The sequence below is a fragment of the Ambystoma mexicanum genome, chromosome 1p (genome assembly GCF_040938575.1).
Source record: "Ambystoma mexicanum isolate Mex_15411 chromosome 1p, UKY_AmexF1_1, whole genome shotgun sequence".
Taxonomy (NCBI): Eukaryota; Metazoa; Chordata; class Amphibia; order Caudata; family Ambystomatidae; genus Ambystoma; species Ambystoma mexicanum.
The window spans coordinates 734746503-734763113 of NC_090921.1; the positions used below are offsets into that span (position 1 = coordinate 734746503).

Consider the following 16611-nt stretch of genomic DNA (forward strand, 5'->3'; position numbering starts at 1 on the left):
CCAGCCTCGTCATGGTTTTCCGTGTTGTATGTGGCCCTGTCAATGTCTTGTAGGTTTCGGGTTTGATGTTTCTGTGGTGCTATCATAGCTGTAGCTCTTTGTGGCCTGGTGGCTGGCTGAACAAGGAACCCTTATGTTAGGCAAAATTGTGTGCAGTACCCTTTGGGTGCACTAGAACAACCCTGTCCTCCTGGCAATAGAAACCCAACCTTTGGTATAAGTCGCACTACACAGGTTGGTAGGTGTGGAGCAGCCAGGCTCATCTCAAGATGGGTCAATGTGAGCTGTAGGGGAGTTACACAGAGATTCACAGTGACCCGTATTCAAATAAACTCTTACACACAAGGTTTCTTGATAAAACAATTAATGTATTTATCAGTCAGTTAGAATAAGCCTTCTTCAGAAGGGGGCAATGTAAAACACAACACAAATATACTTTAAAAATACACACAGGCACTACCTACACCCTCAGGTGACTTCAATAGCTAGGGTGCTGTTGGCATTAATATATCACTGTTGCATTTAGAATACTCTTAGGAGTAGGGTTAAAGAGAAGAGAGTTCAGAATGGAACAAGTATTCACACCGTTATTCTCAAGCAGGTAAGTACTTTCAATACTACCCCCCAATGCAAAGTCAGTTAACCCTTTCCTGGAAGGAAGGCAAAACACATAAGCAGCAGAGAGAAGAGTCATTTTGGGAGCCTAGGCCAGTTAGCAAAAGTCAAGGTAAACTGAAGCACTTCTTGCAGCCAAGTAGAAAGTATTTTCCAATGTCTAAAAAAGACTTTGTAGAATAGAAGAAAATCAAAGTAGGGCCACAAGCTGATTAGGCTTGTGAAGTAAAGAAGCTGGCAGCAACTCTAAACATGCAACCAACCAAGTCTCCAGGACAAGTGGCTACGCAACAAGAGGTAAGTTCTCTTAGACTTTACAGTACCTTTAGGTTGAAGAAAAAGTTCAGCAGATGATTTCTGTTCCTGTGCAGCTCTGCAGATCTCGTTGTTCCTGGGCGTCAGTCGTGAGGACAAGTGAAAGGACTTCACTGCAATGGGACGGTCACCGTTCGCAACTGGCAAACTTCAAACTAGTGGCTGTTCGGTGTTTCAGCTCCTTGCGTGTACCCCAAATAGCAACACTGCAGTTCCTGGCTGTCGAGATGGGCTTTCCTTGCTTCTGGGGTCCCGCACTCTGTTGAGTGGGCTCAGGCTCGGTCAGTCCTGCTTCCTGGGAGTCCGGAGGATCTTCCTGGAGCTCTTGGCCAGCTTAAAAGCAACGCACACAAACTGGTGTTCCTCTCCGTGGCTAACCGGTTCCAGCAGTGATTGACAGAATGTCTAGGTGGCTTACTTTGGAATTGATTGGTCCCAAGGGAGAAGTCGTCCTTGTAGGAGCTTCTCGGTCAATACAAATTTGGAGTTTCAGCACAGCAGCAGGGCTTCACTGGGCAAACCAATGGTCCAGGAGTTGCAGCAGGCGTCCTCTAAAAGTGCTTCGGATTCGTCCAGTGGTCGACTCTGCCTTCCAAGCCAAAAAGCCTTGCCTTTTATGCAGTTTGCTCCCATTCAGTCCAGCCTAGCTGTTGGTCACCCAGCAGGGGCGCTGTCCTTGTTGGACAGCCAGCCGGCCAATCACCACAGAGTGCATTTGGGTCTCCTAGGAGACTAAGCACAGGGAGTTTCGGGCACCTCTCTCACTTCCTGCCCCCACCAGACATCCTGGAGCCAGAGGCGGGTTTCACCCGTGAATCCCGCCAAAGACAAAATGAACAAAGCGATCAAACCTGGTTTGGCGCACAGAATAAATCTCAAGAAGGACCTTTCCACAAAGGAATGGCAAAAAAAGACTGGGGCAATTTTGACAAAAATGGCACCCATGGGTGCTTCACCGTGGCTGCGAACGTAGCCCGTGGTAAAATCCCATAATAGTAGTAAAAACTAAACCACTGCTACCAGCCATTCAATGAGGAAAGGGTAACATAAAAATGTTACTTGAGAAGCTAGACAAGGGGGACACGAAGTAACCCCTCCAGCATCCTGTGGTAAAATAGGGTGTGCTGGGTCTAGAAAGTTACAAATGTAAGTAAATTCAATTTCACTTTACTGCTCTGGGAAACAGTAGTTTATCCCAGAGAAGGTATTTAAACCTTTGGGAAATCTGAAAGACTTCGCTGTGGCACTGTACTGAAGGTGATGTGTGACGCAATGTAAAAGATGATGCCTATGGATTTTGTCAGACTCCACAACCAAAAGAAACTCTTGAGTACAAAATCACATTAAAACACATGCAAGAGTGGGGAAAAAGGGTCTCGCTCTCTCCAGGTTAAAAATGTCAAGCCCTCAAAATCCAGCAAAGTTGCTAGGGGGAATTAGCACATTTGTGAGAATTCTCCCCAACACTTTACGAGTTCTTTAAAAGATCTGGTTCCCTTTCGCACAGATTGTGCCATGGAGTCTGGCTGCTTCTTTGCAGTACTGAGTCGATTATATCAGGTTGATGAGCTTCCAATCGTCCCTGAGGTGCTGTCTGTTTCAGTGCCCTCTGCCCATGGTCTCCACAAAGACAATGGCTCACGTGAAACATGCACAAAACACGGAGCTGTCTGATCAGCTTCAAACAAACTTTTGCTATGTCGACCCCACATGTGAGCCAGTTGAGAGCCTTTGTTTACTGTTTAGGGGAAGAGCTGCTCACGGTTGTATTACGCAACTTTTTTTTTCATCTTTTGTGTGTACACATTGTCTTGTTGCATACATTTTCAATTTTTGAATTAAATGAAATGTCTATTTGATAAATGTGTCCTAAATTATGAATTGTGGCCATCATGAAACCAGTAATTCAATAAGAATATACTTTCAAGCACATAATTGGTGCCTTCTTGTCCAGCCTGGAATTTGGAACAAACCTTATCTGGCATTTTGGTACATTGCCAAAATATACTGGGAATTTTATTAAGTTTAAGTGGTGACGTTTTGGATCTTTTCAGAACCCTATCTAAGCATTCAATACTTATTTTTAGGATATTGCTGCTGCGGCTTAAAAACTGTTCTTGTTACCAACTTAATGGCAGTTACCATCTCTGACTTTGAGTATGGTGGTAATTTATGCATACATTTTATTATGTTCAACATTCTTGGAACTGGTTGCTTCATGTACTGAAACTGTACAATATTTTCTGAAATGTATGCACGACCACTGGCAGACATTTTGGCTGCATTCACGAGTAGGACACTAAGACATATTGGTCATAAAACTGCCTCATCATTAAGTTAACAACCCCTATTATAGAGGCCCCTATGCCCCTGAACAATTCTGGGGCAATGAGCAGGCTAGGTTTTATGGTTAAAACTGAGATGTATTTAATTAAATCAGTCATAGGCGACCTCCTCAGCCCCACCCTCTTTACTTTATGCAGGGGAAGTCACCACATGACATCAGATATATGATCTGATATATGATATGGCATTTATAATGCGCCTATAACGAGTTTCAAGGCACAACGAGGCAAGGGAGGGGGAACAGAGGGAAGACGGACAGCGTTCCTACTTGTCCCTAGTTCGTTCTGTCTATCACGTGGTGTAGTCTACGGAGATTCCATGATGTGTTCCGTCCAGGAACGTAACCTGTTTGATCAGGATGTATCAATGTGGGGATCACCTGCTTCAGACGGTTAGCTAAAACCGCCGTTAGTATCTTAACATCCTGGTTTATAAGGGAAATTGGCCTATATGCCGGGCACCTTATGGGCGGTTTCCCTGGCTTAAGGATCGGAACGATAATTGATTCTGACATGTTAGCCGGTAATCGCGCACTTTCGTATGCATCTTGATATGTCTCCAATAACCTTGGGGTGATAGTGTCTTTGAACTTTTTATAGAACTCTCCTGGGAGTCCATCCGGGCCTTGGACTTGCCTGTACGGAGTTCTGCTATTACACCCGCTATCGCTTCCTCGGTGAGTGGGGCATCAAGTATTTGGGCCTGCTCCTCTGTTAACTTTGGGAAACTTATTTCTGCTAATGCATCGGTTATGTCCCCAGGGTCCACCTCCGGGTTGGGGGTGTATAGTTCCTCGTAGAACTCCGCAAATAAATGGTTAATGTGCTCTTGGCCCCTAACCTCTTCCCCTGTCTCGTCTTCTAACACTGTAACGGGCTCTCTTATTTTCTTGCCTAGTGAGCCAGGCCAGGAGCCTACTGGGTTTGTCCCCTTCCGCATGTAACCTTTGCAGATACCTCCCATAATTCAACCGTCCTAGCTTCTCCCAGATTTCTATGCACCCCGTTCTCAACTCCATCAGTTCCTCAGGCTCCTCCCCCGCTGCCTGCGCCCTATGTTCTATTTCTATCTGCTTTTCTAGGTCATTGAGTTCTGCTATGGCCGCTCCCTTTAGACCGCCCATTTTACCGATCGATGCCCCCCTTAATACCACCTTGAACGCATCCCAGAGCGTGGCATTACTCTCCACACTCCCTGTATTGTGTTCGAAGTAGTCATCTATTGCTCCCTGTAGGTGTTCTTGGAATTCTCCCTCATCCATAGCTGAGTCGCCACGTTGGTATTGGGGCTTTCCCCTGTGTGTGTGCCTATGTTGTCAGTATTGGAGCGTGGTCTGAAAGCGTTCGGGCTTTAATGCTAATTCCTTTGAATTCGTGTAGTGATTCAGTGCCCGTGATTATGTAATCTATCCGTGTAAATATTCCGTGGGGTGCGCTGTAGTGTGTGTACCCTCTTCTCGCCCCATGTACCTGTCTCCAGACGTCCGTCAGCTTCAGGTGATCTAGGGCCCTCCGCAGTTCCTTGGCGGGTGGCGGCGGCCTCTTAAATTTATCATCCGATCGGTCCAGGAGCGGGTCCAGGGCGCAGTTGAAATCCCCGGCCCAGATGAACGTTGTGTCTCTGTACTGGGCTAGTTTAGGTGTTTGTTTTTTGAAGTACTCTCTCGTATCGTGATTGAGCATAAGTGTTAACTAGGCACACTTCCCTATTCTCCAGCATTCCATGCACTATCACCATTCTTCCTTCTTGGTCGGTCTCCTTTTTAATGAGTTGGAATGGAACTCCCAGGGCGATCCATATCAGTACCCTCTTGCATAGTTGGAGTATGTGGCGCTATACACTTGCCCTCCCCATTTTTGATCTACCTTGGACTGCTTCTCTCTTGTCAGGTGCGTTTCTTGGAGCATTGCTATCTTGACTTTCATTTTGTTCAGCCAGGCGTAAACTCGCAATCTCTTAACGTACGCGTAAAGGCCCCTCACGTTCCATGTTGCTATTGTTAGCTCATCCCGGCTCATGGGTGTTTGTAGTCCTGGCCTCGTCATCCCATGGCCCTGTTTGTTTGCCCATTTCTCTGCTGCTGACCGGGGGTCACCCGCGTGGGGCTCACTCTCTTCTCCTCTTGATGGCCATGTCTCCTGGATCCTTGCTGTAGTTCACTCCAGTCACTGTGTGCTGGTATTTCCCAATCATAGTCTTTGACCTTTCCTCTGACGCCAATGCCATCTTCCAGTTCTTCGTGTCCATCAATAACCCAAACTGTAACTGCTCGGGCCTCACCGCTTCTATTGCCTTGCTCCTCTGGATGAGGCCGGCTCGCTGCAGCGTGATGCCTTAGAACTGGCATCTGAACTCTCTATCACTCTTCTTGGGGTTGCCTTTTACTAGGCTGGTGCGGTTTGTTAGGGCTGGCCGACACCTGGCCATATTTATTTTCCTGTTCGTGACTTCTCATTTGTTTAGTACTTGGCTTCCTTGATTCCAACTATCTGCGGATCTCTCGCCCGAGCTGGGCTCTGCTTCTGTTAGTGTTTCGCTGCTCCAGTTGGGGGATTCCTTGGGCGTCCATCCACGTATTTGCCTCTTCCATGGACTCGAAGAAGTGTGTCTTCCCCTTATGTATCACCTTCAATTTAGCCGGAAACAGAAGCATGTATCGTATCTCTGCTTTCCTGAGGCGTTCTTTTGTGGGGCCAAACTGCGCTCTTTGTTTTTGGACAGTAATTGTGTAGTCCGGATATATGGTGATCTTGGATGAGTTTCTGATAATCTCCCCTCCCCCCCTCGAGAACGCCAGTATCTTTTCTCTGTCCTTAAAGTTCATGATTTTGGCGATCATGGCTCTGGGAGGGGCACCCGGCTGGGGTCTCCGCATCAGTGCTCTGTGTGCCCGTTCCACCACAAAGCCTTGGGACAGTGTTCCAGCTCCAACCTCCTGTAGGAGCATGTTTTCGATATATTCCGTGGGGTCGTTCCCTTCCTCTCCTTCCGGAACCCCGATTATGCAGACATTATTTCTCCTTGCCCTCCCTTCTGCGTCTTCTGCTCTCCTTTCCAGGATCTTGACTCTCTGGAGCACCTCTGTCAATTGGGTCCTCGTGGTGGCGGAGTCCGCTGGGTTCTGCTGTACCTGCTGCTCCGCTGTTGTCACTCTGTCCGCCAGTTTTCTCGCGTCCTGGCGAAGGAGGCCTACGTCCACCATGACTGTGTCCAATTTTTGTTCCAGAGATGCCTTCAGGGCCCCTATGGCTGTGTCCATTTTCTTCTCAAGCGTCGCCTTTAGGGTGGCGATTGCCTCTAGGATATGCCCATCTTTACCTCTGTCTGATGGGTGTGGGGTGTTGGCCTCCATCAATGCTGCCTCCGGTGAATTCAGCTGCCTATTGTCTGGTGCCTTGGCAAAGTTATCCATGCTGACTTGTTTCGTTTTCCCCTCCACCTTCTTATTGGGCATACTCGCTGTGCGGGCCTTGGGTACTGCACTGTTTCTCGACGTTGTCTGTGGCTTGTATGCCGAGTCCGTGTGGGGTCAGGTTCTAGTTGGGTGGGGGCTGCCGGCAGCCGATTCCTCTCGGCTTGCTACGTTCCCCCTATTCTCCTCCTGCCCCTCTTCCCCCGGTTTCCGGACTCTGGGTCATTGCCACTTTCCCAGGGTTATGGGTTCTGCCCGTTGTGCTAGGGCGGTCTGTATACACCCTTTGTCTCTCTGTTAGGGGTTCCCTGTGTTTGGTGCTTCCGCACGCCCCCCCGGGTGCCGTGCGGGCCTTCTGGCGCTCTCCTCACCTGCTAGCTGTTGGGTCTCTCCAGTGCCCTGCTCGTGATCTTCCTTTGGATCTCCCATCTGTGCTAATGAGGCCAGCGGGGGCTGGAGGTGACGCTGTCCTCGGCACGGGTGCTCCTCGGATTACGGAGCTTGTTGCGCTCCCTCAGCGCCGCCTTCTTGCAACCCCTTCCTGTTGCAGCCGCTCTCCTCTCCCCAGGCGCTCGCTGTTGCCGTTCCGGAGCCCCGGCTTCCTGGGGGCTTACCCGGCTCTCTCGGCGCCGTCTCCTCCTCAGCCGCCCACTTCGCTTGCCCTGCCGCAGCCCCTCTTCCTCTTCTTCTGTGCCCCCACTGCTGTCCTCCTTCCTTCTCTGGGTTCGCAGCACCGACCGGCAGCCTCTCGTAGTCTCCCGCTCTGGGTCGCTACGCCGTTGGTTGTGTATTAGCGGGCCGCCATCTTGCCTTCGGTGCTCCGCGTGTTTGCTGCCCTTTTTCGCCTCGTTCCCCAGTCCGGTTCTCCGCAGGGCTTGGATCGGATGGTCGGTAGATCTTCCTACATCTGTCGGTAAACTTCCAGCTGAGTAAGTCCATTTTTAAAGCGGATTAAATCAGGATCATTCGGGAGCTTCCCTTTCGTGCTCCTCACCGCATGGCCGCTTAGCCACACCCCATTCTGCAGTAAATTTGGTCAAAATCTGTCCAGCAGGTTGGGCTGGTGGCATGAGCAAGAAAAAAAATAATAACTCCATTGCGTCTGTGGGACAAACCACACATTTTGGAAGCTGTTGGGAAGGAGCTAGATCCTTCCTGCACTCCCAAGCGCTTTAGAATTAGGCAAGACTTCTTTTGACTCCTTATAGGCACTACAAGGCACCAGGTGGTAGAGGGGGCACTGGGAAAGCTCTCATTCAAATATAATCATACACAGACGTGGCCAAGCACTACAAGAAGCCAGTTATTTAAATTTAAGGTGCAAATAACTATTGGCTGAATAGATTTGTAAATGTTAAATCCTATGTAGTTCTATAATCTTAAAGCACGATAGAAGCGTGCAGGCTCTCTGCCTGGAAGAATGCAGCCTGTGCTAAAAATGGATTGCTGGGCTCATGCAGTGTTGTATTACTAAGGCTGGCAGTGTAGCACGAAGTAACTCAGCAGCTCTCTGCTATCTGTCAAATGCCCATGTATGTTAAAAGGGGATTTTAACATGCTCAATGCACAACAGGCAGAATTATGAAAAACAGGTTTTAATTACAAGACCAAATAAAACTGAGTAGAATGAGTGGATTATGGATGAAAAATTAGTTTTTCCTAGGGCGAGGCCTCAAGGTTTGTAAAGGTCTGCAGGGCTGCAGTGTGCGTCTACGTAAGGTATTAATATGTCAGGTAGCATGTCCTGATAGAAATCGTGGACAATGAAGAAAGGAAGACTGGAGCATCCCTTGTATGGAAGCAGGACGAGTTGGGATCAAGTCATGCCCATATTCAGCGATGCTACTACAGCAAGTCAGGAGTATAAAAGCTCCTGCCTGGCACCAGTTTGTAGGAGAAAGGAACGGAAGAGGGACAAAAGGCAGTACAGGGAGCAGAGTTCGTTGCCGCCATCCTCATTTCCGTAAAGAATAAAGTTATCCTTGCAAGATAAGACTTTTGGCCTTTCCTACAGGGGTGAATTTACTCTGATGCAAGCTGATTAGGGGCACCCATATAATTAGGGTTCCTGTAAGTTGGGCTATCCTTACAGAGCCCCACTATAACACCCCCATGCTCCCTCCCTGGACAAAACCTCACCACACTTCGCACTATCAATCCGACAGAACAATACACTTTTTTTTGCAAAGTTTTGTGAGGATACGTCCAGATGGGGCAAAGTTATAAATCGGCCGAAAAGTGCCCTTCCTATGGGTTGAGCAACTTAACCATAACTACACGGCCACTACTGCAGGCCATGTAAAATATAAACACACACAAACATTTCTCTGATAACTTTACTTTCTTTGATACTGAAGAAATTAAAATGTCTTCGACTGGTTATCTATTGAGAAGATATGATTAAAGGTGAACTGAATGGAGTGTTTATACTTGCTGATAAACAACCTTATGTACATAGAATCAAGCTCTGCTTAGAGGTGGCCTGGAATTCCTTAGGATTTGCTTAGAACTGCTTAAATATTATGAATAGTTCTGTAGTCTGACTGAATGCATGTATTATATTAGGCATGATTGTCACAACAAGGCCAAGTTTAACTAGGTAAATAAGCCAATGCAAAGTATTTAAAATTGCATTGTGAAACCTAGGCCTTTTTCCCCACTATTCAGGGCTCTCAAACCTGGGGGAGTTTTCTCCTGCTTGAAAATTTGCATTGTCTGAGTACTTAAATCTTAGTGGCAGTTATCTTGCCCATTGTCAACTTTTCTCTTCTGCATGACTATCTTGTCTGCTTCCTCTCTGCCCTGTGTACTTCCCTAGTCTTCTCCACTTCCCACTCCTCCCCTCCCCTCTCTTCCTACCTACTCAATGGTGCTCTCTGTCTCTCCCATCTTTTCCAACTGCTTCTCTATCGACTATCCTGCTCTCCTCACTAAATCTGGTAGGAAGAAGTTTAAAAAGGACATCCTGGTCTCCAACCCAGGTCTCCTCATCACTGACACCGATACCAGTGCCTCCTCAGTGTTCCCTCACCAGACCTATGGACTCTTCATATGGTCTCTGTGCTCTCTCCATTCTCTTCTTCTCCCATTAATGGTGGCACCCGGTGGGAGGCCCTCCTGGCCCCCTTCCACTCCTCTAAGGTCATCGTTAATGTTTATGTGAATGGCACCGTCTTGGTCCAAGGCCCTGAGGCCAACCTTCTCCTCTTCGATACACTTCCCGCGTCTCATCAATTTCCTTTCTTCTCCTGCTGCTCCCTCTACCACCTCCACACCTTCCTTGCCTGCTCTCTCCTCCTTGGCTACCTTGCACCTTCCTTGCCTGCTCTCTCCTCCTTGGCTACCTTGCACTCTCCTCCTTCCTTTTCTGCCCCCTCTCTGGCTTCCTCGACACCTCTGCAGGGCGTACCTCTGATTTGTACCCCTCCCCGGAAATCTTTCAAGGACGGCAACCTTCTCCATATTGCCACTCTAAACTCTTGCTACAGTGTCAAACTCACATCTGACATCTGCTGCCTGCTGGAGGAACTTGACCTCGATGTCCTACGTCTCACTGAGATATGATCCACGACCAGCTCTGTCACAAGCTTTGACACTCTCCTCCCTGATGACTACAAGATCCTCTCCGTGCCCAGGTCCAACCGTTCCGGAGGGGGCGTAGCCCTGATCTTCTTAGAGTGGATTCCTGCTTCAGTCACTCCTACGCAGGCCTACTCTTTCGAATGCCTCGTCTGCAAGCTCCCTCTCTCTCCTAGCCATTCCTTTACTGTGGCTACTATCTACCGGACACCTGGTCAGATCGCCTCCTTCCTCTCCGAGTGGGCAGACCTCTTCTCTTCCCTCCTGGTCTCGACCACTCAACTCCTTCTTGGAGACCAACATTCACCTGGATGCTTCCTGTCCTTCTGGACTCTTTCGCGACCTCTGCGACTCTCTCACTCACTATTCTCCCCTGTGGCCAGACTCACTCTGCAGGACACACTCTGGATGTTCTGATCTCCTCAGACCTTCCCCTTTCTATCCCTCTCACCACTTCTCTCTCCTGGAGTGATCACTTTCTCCTTTCATCCCATCCCATCTCATCCTCTCTACCCCCCAGGCCATGCCAACTCCAGCACTGCCACCCACCTTCTCAGTCATCGGACCCATGAAACACGTATCAGTTGATGCTTTCACCGCCATGTTCTCACCTCCCCCTACCCCTTTGGCTGACTCACACCCTGATACAGCCCTTTCCATGCTCCACTCTGCTATATCGGATACTCTCTATGTTCTTGCACCTGTCATGAGGACCCGTTTGAAGTCCAAACACAAGTGCAGGGTGGCTGAGAGGAAATGGCGTGCTTCTGGTACATCCTCTGACAAACTGGCCTGCCATCTGCTCCAAAGGCAATACTGGCTCTCTGTCTGCACCAAGAAGAGAGCTCACATCCAAGCCCACGTCTCTGCGGCATCCAACAACTCGGCTGAACTCTTTAAAATCTGCAAGGAACTGGCCAATCCTGCCACAGTCTCTACCTCTCCTGTCCCTTCCCAAGCCCTCTGCACGGCTCTGGCTTCTCATTTCATCTCTGAAACTCAGGACATCCTGTCCTCTCTCCTCTTCCTCCGCGCCCTGGTCTTCCTCTGGCTCTTCTTCGGCCACCTCTCTTTCCTCCTTCTCTGCCTTTCCCCCGTTCTCCCCTGATGAGGTTTCCAAACAAGTCCGATCTATGAACATCCGTGAAGACCTGCTCTCGAACCTTGACTCAAACACCCCCTGTGTGGCGTGGCTTACTTCTTTCTTCTCCGATCGACCCTCCCAGGTTCAACTTCGGTCCTTTCTCTCCTCTATCTCTACCTGTGGTGTTCCCCAAGGGTCCAACCTCTCTCCCTGGCTATTTAACCAATACCTGGCACTTCTTGCCCACCGCATTGCTGCGCTGTACCCCAACTTCCAGTGCTATACGGATGACACGCCGCTCATTTTCATGTTACCACCAGCCACCTCTTCTCCCTCGCTCATCTCGGACTCGCACACCCACTCCCTCCTTTCCTGTCACTCTCTGGCCGGCCTCTCTCGGCCCTCTTCCTGCTCCCACCTGCAAGGCTAAAAACCTTGGGGTCATCTTCGACTCCACACCCTCCTTCTCTCCTCACATCTCTGACGTCTCTAAGAATTCACACTACCAGCTGCACATCCTCAGGAGGTATTCTTCCCTTAGTCTCCTTCCCCCAGAAGCTCAGTGTCTCCAGAATTCTGGTACTCTCTAGGCTGGACTATTGCAACAGCCTCTTTCTAAATCTGCCTGCCTCTACTCTCCACCCTATGCAACTTATTCAGAACAGGACTTCAAGACTTGTCCTTGGCCTCAAGCCCAGGGATCGTATCTCTCCAGGACTGAAATCTCTGCACTGGCTCCCAGTGGCTCTGAGGATTAAGTTCAAAACCCACTGCGTTGTCCACAAGGCCTTCTGGGGCATGAGGCCTCAATACCTTCAACTCGCTCTTCCTAAATATCTTCCTTCTCGAGCTCTTCGCTCATCCGCCTCCAACTCCCTCAGGGTCAGTCGCTTCTCCAAGCAACGAATTGGTGTTCGATCTCCCGCTTTGGCTGGGCCTCCCTTGAGGAGAAACATCCCCTGTTCCGGAAGCACCTCAAAACCCTTCTCTTTGCTTCTGCTTTTTCTCCTCCTCTCCCCTGCTGAATCCCTGGCTGATACTGCACTGGTTACCTGGCCACCCTCTGATCTCGGGCCCAGGTCCCCTTCACTGCCAGTCGCACACCTGCACTGCCTTCCTGGCAACCCCCGCACTTGTGGCTGTCTCTTTATCCCTACAGTCCCACTACCAGCACTTGACACTGGTTGTCTGCACTTACCCTTGCACGTGCCACAAGCTGGCCGTACTTTACTTGTTATTATTGTTTTATCCGATGTACTGCACTTCCGCCCCCCTGACTCTTCCCCCCCTCGCATGCACTTGGGCCATCTGAATGACACCTGGCCAACGCCAACTTTGACATTGGCGAAGGGTTCCTCAGATGGATTAGGCTACTGTATAGTGAGCCCAGAGCCAGGGTTAAGACAGGGAGATATACCTCAAAGGAATGGAGGATCTATAGAGGAACGAAACAAGGGTGCCCACTATCACCAATGTTGTATATCTTGGCCCTGGAACCACTGGCGGTCTTCCTTAGAGCAGAATACGGAGACACAGGGATTGAGGTGGACGGGGTGCTCCACCAAATTTCGTTGTACGCGGACGATTATGTTGTTGTTCGTGGAAAACCCCCGCACCAACCTGCCCTGCCTCCTGGAAGCAATAGGAGCATACACTAGACTCTCGGGTATAGCAATAAATAAATAAAGAAAAGTCCCTGATCTTCCCCCTGGCGAATCTGAGGCGGGTCCCCCCAGAGGGACTCCCAGACGTGGGCCTAGCGTGGGCGCCACACTCTTTCAAATATTTGGGGATAGAGGTCCACCATGACTGCAGACTCTCACCGACATAATACACAAGTAGCCCTAGACACAACACGAAAATGCATGGCCTTCTGGAGAACACTCCCATTGGGGATGATAGGCAGGGCCGCTCTCTTAAAAATGGTAGTACTTCCACGCCTGTTATACTTTTTCACCATCATCCCATATAACATCCCTAGGACCTTCTTCACGAACCTAAACACAATAGCAAGGAACTTCCTGTGGGCAGGGGGGAGAAACAGGGTTGCAATGAGGACACTACAGAGAGACTATGGGGGAGGATGCATTCGATTGCTGGACTTTGAAAGGTATTACCTGGCTGGGCAGTTACAATTTGTGGTCAAATGGCTAGGGGAGGACGAAAACATGGATAAAAATAACTTCCAGCCCGCACTGAAAACACATCACCTGAGGGAAATACTGTGGCTGGACAAACCCCTGCTCAGGACTTTGCCGTACATGCTTAACCTCGCAGTGAGACTGTGGAGGAGAGCATGGAAAATGCAGGGGACGAAGGATCCCTATTCAGCTCAAATACCCTTGGTGGGCCTGGTGGGCACGGACATGAGTTTGCTGGCAGCGTTCCGAACACAATAGGAAGCCAAGGGTGTCGCGCAAATTGGAGATATGAGAAGAGAAGGGAGATGGGCAGACTTCCAAGAGATGATGGAAGAATACGACATACATGAGGGCCAATTCATCCTGTATAACAGACTAATCCTCAGAATTAAAGATAGATGGCCAGAATGGGATGACCAAGAAGAACCAGCAGGTGCATTGAATATGTGGTATGACATCTCAGAGGGGACACACACGACCTCCAGACTATACGAGCAAATGCTGAGACCCCACACAGAACAAGAGTTGCATATAAAACAACGTTGGGAAGAAGAACTCCATAGGCCACTCAGTGACCAAGAATGGAACAGGGTGCTGAGATACCCAAAAACAGTGTCCAGGAACGCAAGGTTCAAACAAGCACAGTTGTACGTGACACATAGGGCGTACCTCACACCTGAAAGGATGAACGTGATACGCGGCGGCGACCCCAGCGGGTGCCCACGGTGCTCGGCCAATGAGGCAGACATGGTGCACATGTTTTGGACATGCCCAGTGGTACAGACTTTCTGGGAAGGTATTAGGATTAAAATAGCGAAGAGCAGCCTTCAGATACAGGCGGAGCACCCCGAGTGGTACCTGCTGGGCCTCTTCCCACGAGGAGGCAGGGACAAAGTGCATCTAGCAAAAATGAAAGACTTGATATGCATATTAGCCAAAAGGATAGCCATGTCCTGGAAATCTAGAGAAGGCACGACCACAGAAGCATGGTGGGCGGACCTTCGAAAGTGGACACTAGCAGAGACTGCGGTGTGGATCAGAGCAGTGCAGAGAGGGGAGGGGGAAACGGCTGGAAAAATAGCAGCATGGAACTCCCTAGTGCAGAATCTATTTGGACGAGAAGAAGAGGAAACTGACGAAGAGGATCCGGAGGAGGCTGGGGGATACCAGGGAGACACAAGGGACTGAAGAATAGACAACATTGCATGGATACCGAGGCAGCCAGTGGAAGCGGCCACAGGCAGAGAAGACAAAGCTGTTGGACACTCCAGGATGATGACCCCATAGCAGAATCCGCCGGAAAGCCAAAATGCCAGTTGAAGTTTGTATGTTGTATGTATATATGTTAACTGGAAAATAAAAGAAATTTAAAAAAAAATTTTTTACTGCAGAAGCGACGTCTTAGTCCCAAAGGTCTGCCTTAGTAAATTTGGTGTAAATCCAGCCAGAAGTTTTTTTAAAACGTCCAAAAAGTAGGTAAAAAAGAATTGATGTAATCTGGGTTTAGTCCGCTACTTGAGGTTCGCTGACATCGGACGCGCCCGCTGATATGCCCCATGGATTGCGGAAACTCTTCTGAACTGGAATTTGGTAAACCAGATCCTACTGACAATGCTGACTCCTCATCGGAAGCTAATGAGTAAGGTAGAGCAAGGTGAGCAGGCTGACCTGACCTATATTTTGGATCGGGGTCCCCAAAAGGATCCAATTTTGCCTTTTCACATTGCACTACAAAAAAGGGCTCAAATTGGTAGACACCAGAGACTGTGGCTGCAGTAAATAAAAATGTTGCAAAGAAATATAGGCCATCCAGCAGTGACCTAGAGTACTTAAAACCTCCAACACCTGGAAGTTTGGTGGTTCAAGCTGCTACATCTACTAAGCAATCAGCATATCATAAGAGGGTGGAAGCCTGGGCGAGAGAAATATTTACTGCTGGTAGTATGGCGTTAAAAGTCAACAAACGGAACTTGTAACTTGTCAAGATTTACGTTTACCCTGTGGGACTGCGTAGCTATGGCAGCTGATCACATCCCGGAAGGTGAAGAAATAGACAGCTTCCTGGATATCATCAAGGATGGTAAGGAGGCAATGGGGGGGGGATGCCTCCAGTCATGTCTGGATACTGCAGACAGCATCAGCAGATCCATTGCAACTAGCACTGTTCAGATTTCCATGGTTGAGGAAGTCCGGATTTGCACCAGATGTGCAGTCTAGGCTCCTCAATATGCCCTTTGACGACTCGAGGCTGTTTGGCAGCAAGGCTGATGAGCGTTTGGAAAAGCTGCAGACCTTCAAACCGGCGGCTAAATCCCTTAGTGCCACCATTACATTCTCTACACCCCTACTCCGCTTCATCATCTTGGAGGGGTAAGTCCTTTCGATTCTACTCAATTGGAAGAGGAGAAGCCAGCCAGGGGTCAGAATATTCCCTCACGGTGGACGACGGACAGGTGCTAAATCGGCCCAAGCAGCAGCAGTTTTACCCTCAGCCGCCATTTCAGCCGCCTCACAACCACTCTGAGGCCTTGACTCACAAGACCCTGGTGGGAGGCAAACTTACTCAGCATCTGAAAGAATGGCGCAGCATTACTTCAGATGCTTGGGCATTGGAAACTGGAGCCCAAGGTTACTGCCTTCCTTTTCATAAAAGGCCTCCAGATCATCCAACTGGGAACAACCCTTTCAAAGTTCTGGATCCGCTCCTTGTGAAGGAAATGTTGACCCTGCTAGAGAAAGGTGCTATAGAACCAGTAGCTGTGTCGGAAAGGAACAGGGGTTGGTCCTCCCCATAATTTCTAATTTCTAAAAAGGATGGAGGATTGAAACCGATCTTGGACTAAAACTTGAAAACGTTCCTCGGGAAGGACATGTTCAAGATGGTTACCCTTTCCCAAATACTTCAGGCTCTCCAACTCCAAGACTGAATGGTGTCATTGGACCTTCAGGATGCTTACTTCCATGTGCCTACCTATCACAAGCAAAGAAAGTACCTGAGGTTTGCGGTTGGTGTTTCTCCTTATCCGTTTTGAGTTCTGCCATTGGGGCTGACCTCCGCCCGAAGGGCTTTCACCAAGTTAATGGTGGTGGTGGTGGTGGTAGCGAGTCTCAGGAGGGGA

General features: G+C 49.2%; 1 protein-coding gene across 2 annotated transcripts in view; it reads left to right on the top strand.

Moving 5' to 3' along the window:
- Positions 1-16611, top strand: part of PIP5K1A (phosphatidylinositol-4-phosphate 5-kinase type 1 alpha) — a 750147-nt gene that overhangs the window by 531152 nt on the left and 202384 nt on the right. The window lies entirely within an intron of this gene.